General features: G+C 49.8%; 1 non-coding gene across 1 annotated transcript; it reads left to right on the top strand.

The window, feature by feature from the left end:
* The first annotated feature begins 7,000 nt into the window (after positions 1–7,000).
* Positions 7,001–7,072, top strand: Trnaw-cca (transfer RNA tryptophan (anticodon CCA)). The gene has a single exon. It is a non-coding gene; the product is annotated as a tRNA-Trp (tRNA).
* Positions 7,073–7,605: the final 533 nt, after the last annotated feature.

Here is a 7,605-nt window from a genome sequence, read left to right as displayed (position 1 = left end):
GATGTATGTGGGGAAGAAGCCACTGAACTGGGGTTAGAGTTTAGCACAGCAAAGTCGGGAGTTATGGTATTTAATGACGACGCCCGTAACGAATCGGTATTCGTTCAACAAGCAGCAATACCGTGGGTAACGGAATACAAATATCTGGGCTAATGGGGAAACGAAGGTTAGGCGTATCTAAAAACTCATGAGGAGCATTTAAGAATAAAAGGCAAAAGAAACGCCTATATCATTAAGCACAGAGCACTGTGGGGATATAACAGATATGAAGTAGTGAGAGGAATCTGGAAGGGAGTAATGGTACCAGCACTCACCTTTTCAAACGCAGTAGTGTGTGTCAAATCAGAGATTCAATCAGGGTAGAAGTAAATCAGAGGGTGGTAGGCCGATTGGCATTAGGAGCACACAGTAAAACAACAAATGAGGCAGTGCAGGGAGACATGGGATGGGCATCCTTCGAAGTGAGAGAAGCATAGAGCAAAATATGTTTTGAAGAACGACTTAGAAATATTGATGACCAAAGATGGGCGGCTAAAGTGTTACGGTATCTTTACATGAAAAGCGTGGACACACAGGGGAGGAAAAGAACCAGAAGGCTCAAGACAAAGTATATCAAACCTGGAAGAGCAGGGGAAACGACAAAGGCAATCAAAAATAAAGTGAAAGAATCAGAGACAACGACCTGGAAAAAGAGGATGGACGCGAAGAAGTCCTTAGATATCTACAGGATCGGGAAGCAGGAGATCACAGGGGAAAAATTCTTCGATAATACCAAAGGAAGTGCATTGCTTTTTTGAAGCCCGGGCGGGTAGCTTGCGGGCAAAAACGCTTATCCGCGAGCCGGTACAGGAAGAACTATGCGGAGGCTGCGGAAAGGAGCCCGAAACCATGCGACATATTGTAACGGAGTGCAAAAGTATCCGTCCAGTCCTTAGTGAGGGAGCCATCCAGCTTCGGGTCGCCCTTGGCTTTAAAGGGGCCCTAAATAGGCTTCCGAATGTCGCCATTTCAATCGCGCAATCGCCAGAGTACCCCTTCACGACAACGTGTACCAAATATTACACCTCTGCGTAAAGTAGGGGCCGCACAAACACGAAAAAAAGATTTCACTTCCTCCCCTGGCTCACCAACCATACCTTGCCGCCACACTTGCGCGCTCTGATGCAGTTCTTTCCGGCTCTGACGCGCCTCTATGACGCACGAGACACTGCCCAGTGCGGCGCCGCGAACGCGAACCATAGCGACAGCGCTCACCGTGCAACCGGAATCTGGTGGGCGGAGCATGCGCGTCGAGTGCTAAAAAAAAAGCGCGCGCAGGGCTTGGCGCAGCCAATGACTGCACGTACATCAAGGAGGGTGATGGATTGCCCTGTTTCTCTCGGTGGTCTTGCGCCGGGTCGATGACGTCGCGGCTTCCACAGTGCGTCGGAGGAGCTACTAAAGGAGGAGAGCCCCAGGCCTTATGGGTGGCCCCTTTTAATGAGCGGTAACTCGGCTAATACTTAACGCATTTAAACAATTTTTGCGGGATGACGTTCCTTGGATAGTACTCCAGTGACTGCGCACGCAAAATCGTAACATTTGGCAGCCTATTTAGGGCCCCTTTAAGGTTAGCGGGAAAGTGAATTGGACAGCAGTAGAGGTTCGTAAAAGAAGGTTAGAATGTTGGTGGGAAAAGAGCAGAGAACAACCTGAAGACATGCGAACAAAGAAGTCAGACTAGCACAAAAATTTCGTAGAGGTATTTTCTTTTTCTTTTTATATTATTTTTTATTTATTTTGTTTGTATTTTTCGGCGAAGTGATTGCACAGTGGCGTTGCGACTAAGGCCGCTGTGCAACGCCACCCCGTTACAAAGGGGACGCCGGTAAGCATCATCATCATTGTGGGGTCGCCAAGCTGCGGCGGCCGTAATGCAGGTGCTGCGAGATCGTTCGGTGCAGCGGCGTGTACGTAAAACGTTTTAAGTGCAGCACGGCACAGAAAGATTTAAACAACTGTCGACCCCAAATCATTTAGGCTACTTCCATGTTTCGTTTCAAGAACCAAACTTTTGCTGAAAAGGGCGCCTTTTCGCGAACGTGAAGCTCACTCCCGCACTCAAAACAGCTTAGAGGGTGCTAGCTCGGATACTGTACCGGGCGGCGATGGCATTTACTAGCTTGTCTTGAAAAGAGAAAGGGTTTCGTTTTCTGGCAGCAGACAGACGAACCAACGCCACAGATAGCATTTTTACTTGCTGGTCTGGAAAAAAGACAAGGTTTTGTTTTCTCGCAGCAGAACTCATCAAGACGAATTAGCACCACAGATAGCAGTGGAGACGCGCGACTACACGGCGACAGGCAGGCCTATAGCACCTCAAAACTTGTGTCGAACCGACGCCTCACTCAGACGTGGGAACGCACGGTCGTTTGCGGTGCGGGCGAAAAAAAGTGAAGCGTAGGTATACCCTTGCGACGTGGTGCCACGCTACACAAGCGAAACCTCAAGTGGGTGCTGCGTCAGCCATCGGATGGCGCTAGCCACTCCGTTCATCATCATTATCGTGACAAGATTTGTTTTCAGCGATTCTGCAGCGATTCAGCGATTCTTCAACCGCCCTGCAGTCGCCCACCCAGGACCGGCACTGGCTACCTCCATAACAAGGAACACAACCCGCGCTGTTTTGCTCCAGATCAACAGACCTCCGCTTCGCGACAATATGAAAGGGCCGCTTTTTAAAGGCGGAGTTTAAGAGCCAGGTCCGAAACGAAAGCAAGGCTACATAGGCGACGTTTTATTGGCTAGGGCAGTGCACTGCTAGCTACTCGACGCGAAAATGGTCAGTGAAAATTTCCCTGGCGTCTACCCTGTCAAGCTCGTCTTTTACGCCGATACCAACAGTGCAGAGCGGTTGTCTATCTCACGGAAACACAGGCATGCACGCGCAGAGATAAAATACTTACGCGACTCTAAACTGAGATTCGCGGATGTCAGTTGAGAATAATTGCAGTCGGTGTGGGAAAGCGACTTGGTGGACTACAAAAGTCTCCACCGAACATTATAGGGTCACGGCAAATTATACAGATTTACCAACATATTATGTGGAACAAAAATATACAGCGGGTAGAAAGTGGCCCCGAGAGGGCTACCGAAAAGTAACTGCTCCGCTGCCATGGCATACAGCATGTGGTGTGACTGTGTAAACGCTTCTTTGCAAACACATAGAAGAGACCACCGTCGGTAGCCTGAATTATTTCTAACTAAATTTGAAACTTGGGCTAGTTGGTTCTTCTGCACATTTCGAAGAAGAATAAAACTACCCGTAGACGAGGGGAGTGAAAGAAAACATGAGAGCTCGCGTTTGTGTTTTCCATTCCTCGCCCTTTTCTATGCACGCCTTTTTGTCAAAATACCTTGCGATCTTCAGATTTTTGATCCCATGACATTTTCCTGATCGGGGGAGCGGCACCAGCGAAAGAATGCAAAAGGTGCCCGTGTCCCAAGGCCATTATTGCCCATGTGTAAATTAAGCATTAGAATAAAAATTGTACTTTTATTCCATTGAAGCCGAAATAGCCATTCAGTGAAACATATCTATTACATGTTGCCTTTCTGGCTATAGAAAACACAATGCCCTACAAGTTGCCTTTCTAAGAGACTTGCCGTCGAAAAAGCACCTTGCCATCAAACTCGGCGTAGTACGATTTTGATATCACATACTCGGGAAAATGTTTCGCACAGACGCAGTCGTTCAGTTGCAAAAGGCCTCTTCGATTTGGCCTGCATTTTCGGCATGAGTTGACGATTACTTCAGCGCAGGTGCCGCCTCTGCAGAACCTCGTCTGCTTCTGCACCTGCTTTCTGGGAAGGGCAGAGAAAGCTGTGAACTCATCCTGCACTCTCTGCCGCGTCGGTAAATCGAAGAGTAGAGTGCAGGTACCGTGCGCTGCACTGGAAAATCGAAGAAGCGAGTGTTGCACTACTTTAATGAGTTCAGCGAGCACAGTCAAATCGGAGACACCTAAAATCTTATCTTCGCTGGGGATTGCCCCGCGCCAAAGTTCAAGTTGAGCAGCTAGGCTCCGACGGAGCTCTAAAACGTGGCACTTGATCCGGACAACTCTGGTACCCTGATCTACCATTGCGTACGAAGAATTTTTTACCCATTATCGTGTCTGGGCCCGGCTCGATTTCGCAAGCGTGCCACTCAAACGACCAACACTTCACTGCGTCGGCCCGCTCCACAACGTGAGCTTGCACAACAATAATTGCAGCTGGCCCCAAACCACAACAAAAAAAGGCTACGCACGGTGGCGACCTCAACGGGGAAGCGGAAACATAATGTCTACACCTCGAGATGCGCCCTGGCCGCAGAAAACCCCGAAAAACAGCTTGAACGACACCGAAAGGAAAGCACGCCGAGTAGACACCGTTGCGGCGCGCGCCACTCCGCAAGCGATTGCCGGCCCTTCATTCATATATAGCGCCCCCGCACCGCTGCGTTCGGCGCATGTACGATCTGGTCGCGTTCCCCGCTGCGGCGCCGGCCGGGTGTCAACACCTAAAAAAATTAGAAGCCGTTCCACTCAATCTGAAAGCTGTCGGAAATGCAGAGCAGTGGTTCGCCACAGTGGCCTGTACCGCCGCTAACCGCTTACTGCTACCACCCCATGCAATTCAAATTTCCCGCCTTCGCAGTGCTCGCGCGCCCCCTGCCTGAAACTGCGCCAGCGGGAGTTCTGTTCTCTTTGTTCTTTTCTCCCCGCACGTGCCGGCGTTGCACTGCCATCGTAATTGGGCCCATCTCCCCGCGAGGGGGACTCGAGTAAATGCGTCGCAAAGGGGGTGGGTGTATTGCGTTAACGTTTAGTGTTTGGGGAGTTGGTGGTAGTGAATGCGTTGTATCAGCAGCTTCTTGACGTAGTTTGAATGAGTCAAGGATATAAGGCGCGTTCATAGCCTCCCATTCTGTGTCGGCTTTGTGGCCCTGTGGGTAGAGCACCATGTACATTGCGTTCCGCCCGCAGGGTCGAGGGATCGAAACCAGGCGCCGGATAGTATTTTTTTTATATATATGGTGCGGACTACGACTACGGACGTCAACGCGGGTGACATCGTGAGTTACTGAAATGCTCTGCATTTAATATTCTTACTTTGGTCCGCAGGCTTTCACATCTCTCCTGAAGTGGACCGCGTTAGCACTCGCTAGAACCCGCGGCAACCGGCTTCGCGAGCTCGGCGTCTGTAGCGCGAACTCGGCGTCGGTGCTCCCCATTTCAGGCGCGACCACACGTGAACTGGCGAGGAGAACAGCGCGCGAGAGATCGCGCCACGAATGTTGGGCACAGTGTTCTCGAAGGTCGACCTGGCCGACGCTGGGTGCTCCTCACGTGCGCTCGGTATTTTTCGTGATACTTTTTGCAAACTCCTCACGTCGCGCAAGCCCACGCGCAAGCCTGGCCGAAGCCGGGCACTTCTCACGACGCGCACGCTGACGTGCATTCGGCTGGACTGAGTTTTCTGGCAACTGTCGACGGCGGAACCAAAAGCTTAAACATCTGTGGTGTTAAAAAAAAAAAAGAAAACATTAAGAATTAATGCCGAGCGCACGTGAGGGTGCGCCTCGTGAGGGGCGCCCGGTGTCGGCCAGCTCGACCTTCGGGAACACTCTGCTCAGCGTTCATGGCGTGATCTCTTGCGTGCTCTTCTACTCGCCAGTTCACGTGCGTTCGCGCCTGACGTGGGGAGCATAGATGCTGAGTTCGTGCTGCAGACGCCTAGTACGCAAAACCGGTTGTCGCGGGTTCTAGAGCGTGCTAACGCGGTCCACTTTGGGAGATACGTGAATGGCTGCGGACAAAACGATCCGGGCCTGCAAGTGATGGAGAACCTTCAGCGGCAAGTTCGAAAATCCATGTTATCTGCAACAGACGGGTCTCCGACGAATGGAGAGGGGCCGCCAGCTCTGCTGTTTGTCCAGCCTTGCACCATAGGGCAAGTTGCGCCACTTTTTTTACAGACGCGAGAAGGAGGAGGGGGAAGGGAGGAACTCTACGGTAGCAAAGAATTTTAGTTTAGTAAGCAAAACGGTCCCTAAATCTTGCTCTTGTAACAAATTATGAAACGTTCTTAACAACTAGTTGAGTGTTCGGTTCCTATTCGGCTCCGTTTATCCGGAGTGAATGCATCTCAGTCACATTCAAATGGAGTGTTTTTGCATCACGCAAAAACAAAAGCAAATAAATCAGGCGCAGTTTCATTTTATGCTCAGCTCAGAAATTCCGTTTAAGCCACGCGGTTTCTACTGAATGCGGTTGGCGCTAAGCAAATACCACTGCCTTGCTCACCCCGGTTTATTCTGACGCAAACAGCGTCCAGGTGTTTGTGTCACCGAGTCGAGGAAGTGAGGAGGGCAAATTCAGTGCTTGTTTGTGTTTATCCAAATTAAAGCATCTTTCGGCGCTGAATAACAGGAGGAAGCTCTGCGGGGCGAAGGACTTGGTCTAAAACCAACGCCTTCTGGACGCGTTCAACTGAGGCGTCAACAATGTTTCAGGCGGGATCTGCACCGCATCGAAAACACCGTATACTATATGCATATAACTTATCATTATAGAGTTTCAGTGTCCTGCCACTTACATAGTTATTTAAATAACGGCAGATGTTTTGCCTCTTATTTGTGACTATTTTGTATGGGCGTCAACAGGATCTCACACTGGGGCTGAAATGCGTACGGGCAGTGCTTCCTTCTTCGCCGCGAGGACTGGAAAACATTGGCTGAATTCACCCCTTGCATTAATTCCAAAGGCGTCACTGGTCCCCCACACACAAGCGGACCCCGGAAGCTGTGCGTCGTGTGTGTGCAACATCCCTCGTGCGCCAATGACATGGCTTGTAACCAACGGTCTTGAAACAGGCGTAATTCCACAGAACGCCACGCTTGTTATGGAATTGATGCTTATTTGTTCGTAAAAAGGGAACGCTTATATTGCTATTTTAAAACCGTTGCAGACGTGCAGGCCCGGTGGCGCAACGGTAGCGCGTCTGACTCCAGATCAGAAGGTTGCGTGTTCGAATCACGTCCGGGTCATTCATTTTATTTTTTTTTGCGAATAATATAAATTGCCTATTCACCGTTTTTTTATGGGCCCTGTTTTTTAAAGCCAATTTTATTGAACACGTTGTACTGAAGAAACTTAAAGTATCCTATAGCTTGGCGTAGCTAGGCTGACAGCACTTCAGTGAAAGAAAATATGAATTAGTGAGAGAAATGTGGAAGGCAGTAATGGTTCCGGGCCTCATATTTGCGAATGAAGAACTCTGTTTAAAATCCGACGCACTATCATGCCTTGAAGTGAACCGAGAATGTAGGCCGTTTGGGCTTAGGCGCGTATGGAAAAACAACTAACGAAGCAGTGAAGGGAGTTATGGGCTGGGCGTCGTTTGAAGTTCGACAAATGAGAGTAAAATATGTTTTGTTTTAAGGGGAAGCTGGGAGCGGTGGATCAACGTAGATGGACAGCTAAAGTTTTTAGGTACCTACACATGACAGGCCGCCATTGGAATCTGAACCTGGCAACGTTTAACACGAGAACCTTATCTAGTGAAGCGAGTCTAGAGGTG

Source organism: Haemaphysalis longicornis, unplaced genomic scaffold (assembly GCF_048455015.1).
Source record: "Haemaphysalis longicornis isolate Haplotype H1 unplaced genomic scaffold, Haemaphysalis longicornis Haplotype H1 scaffold_1, whole genome shotgun sequence".
NCBI lineage: Eukaryota > Metazoa > Arthropoda > Arachnida > Ixodida > Ixodidae > Haemaphysalis > Haemaphysalis longicornis.
Note: the sequence above shows the minus strand (reverse complement) of the source record. Positions and strands in the feature narration are given on the sequence as shown.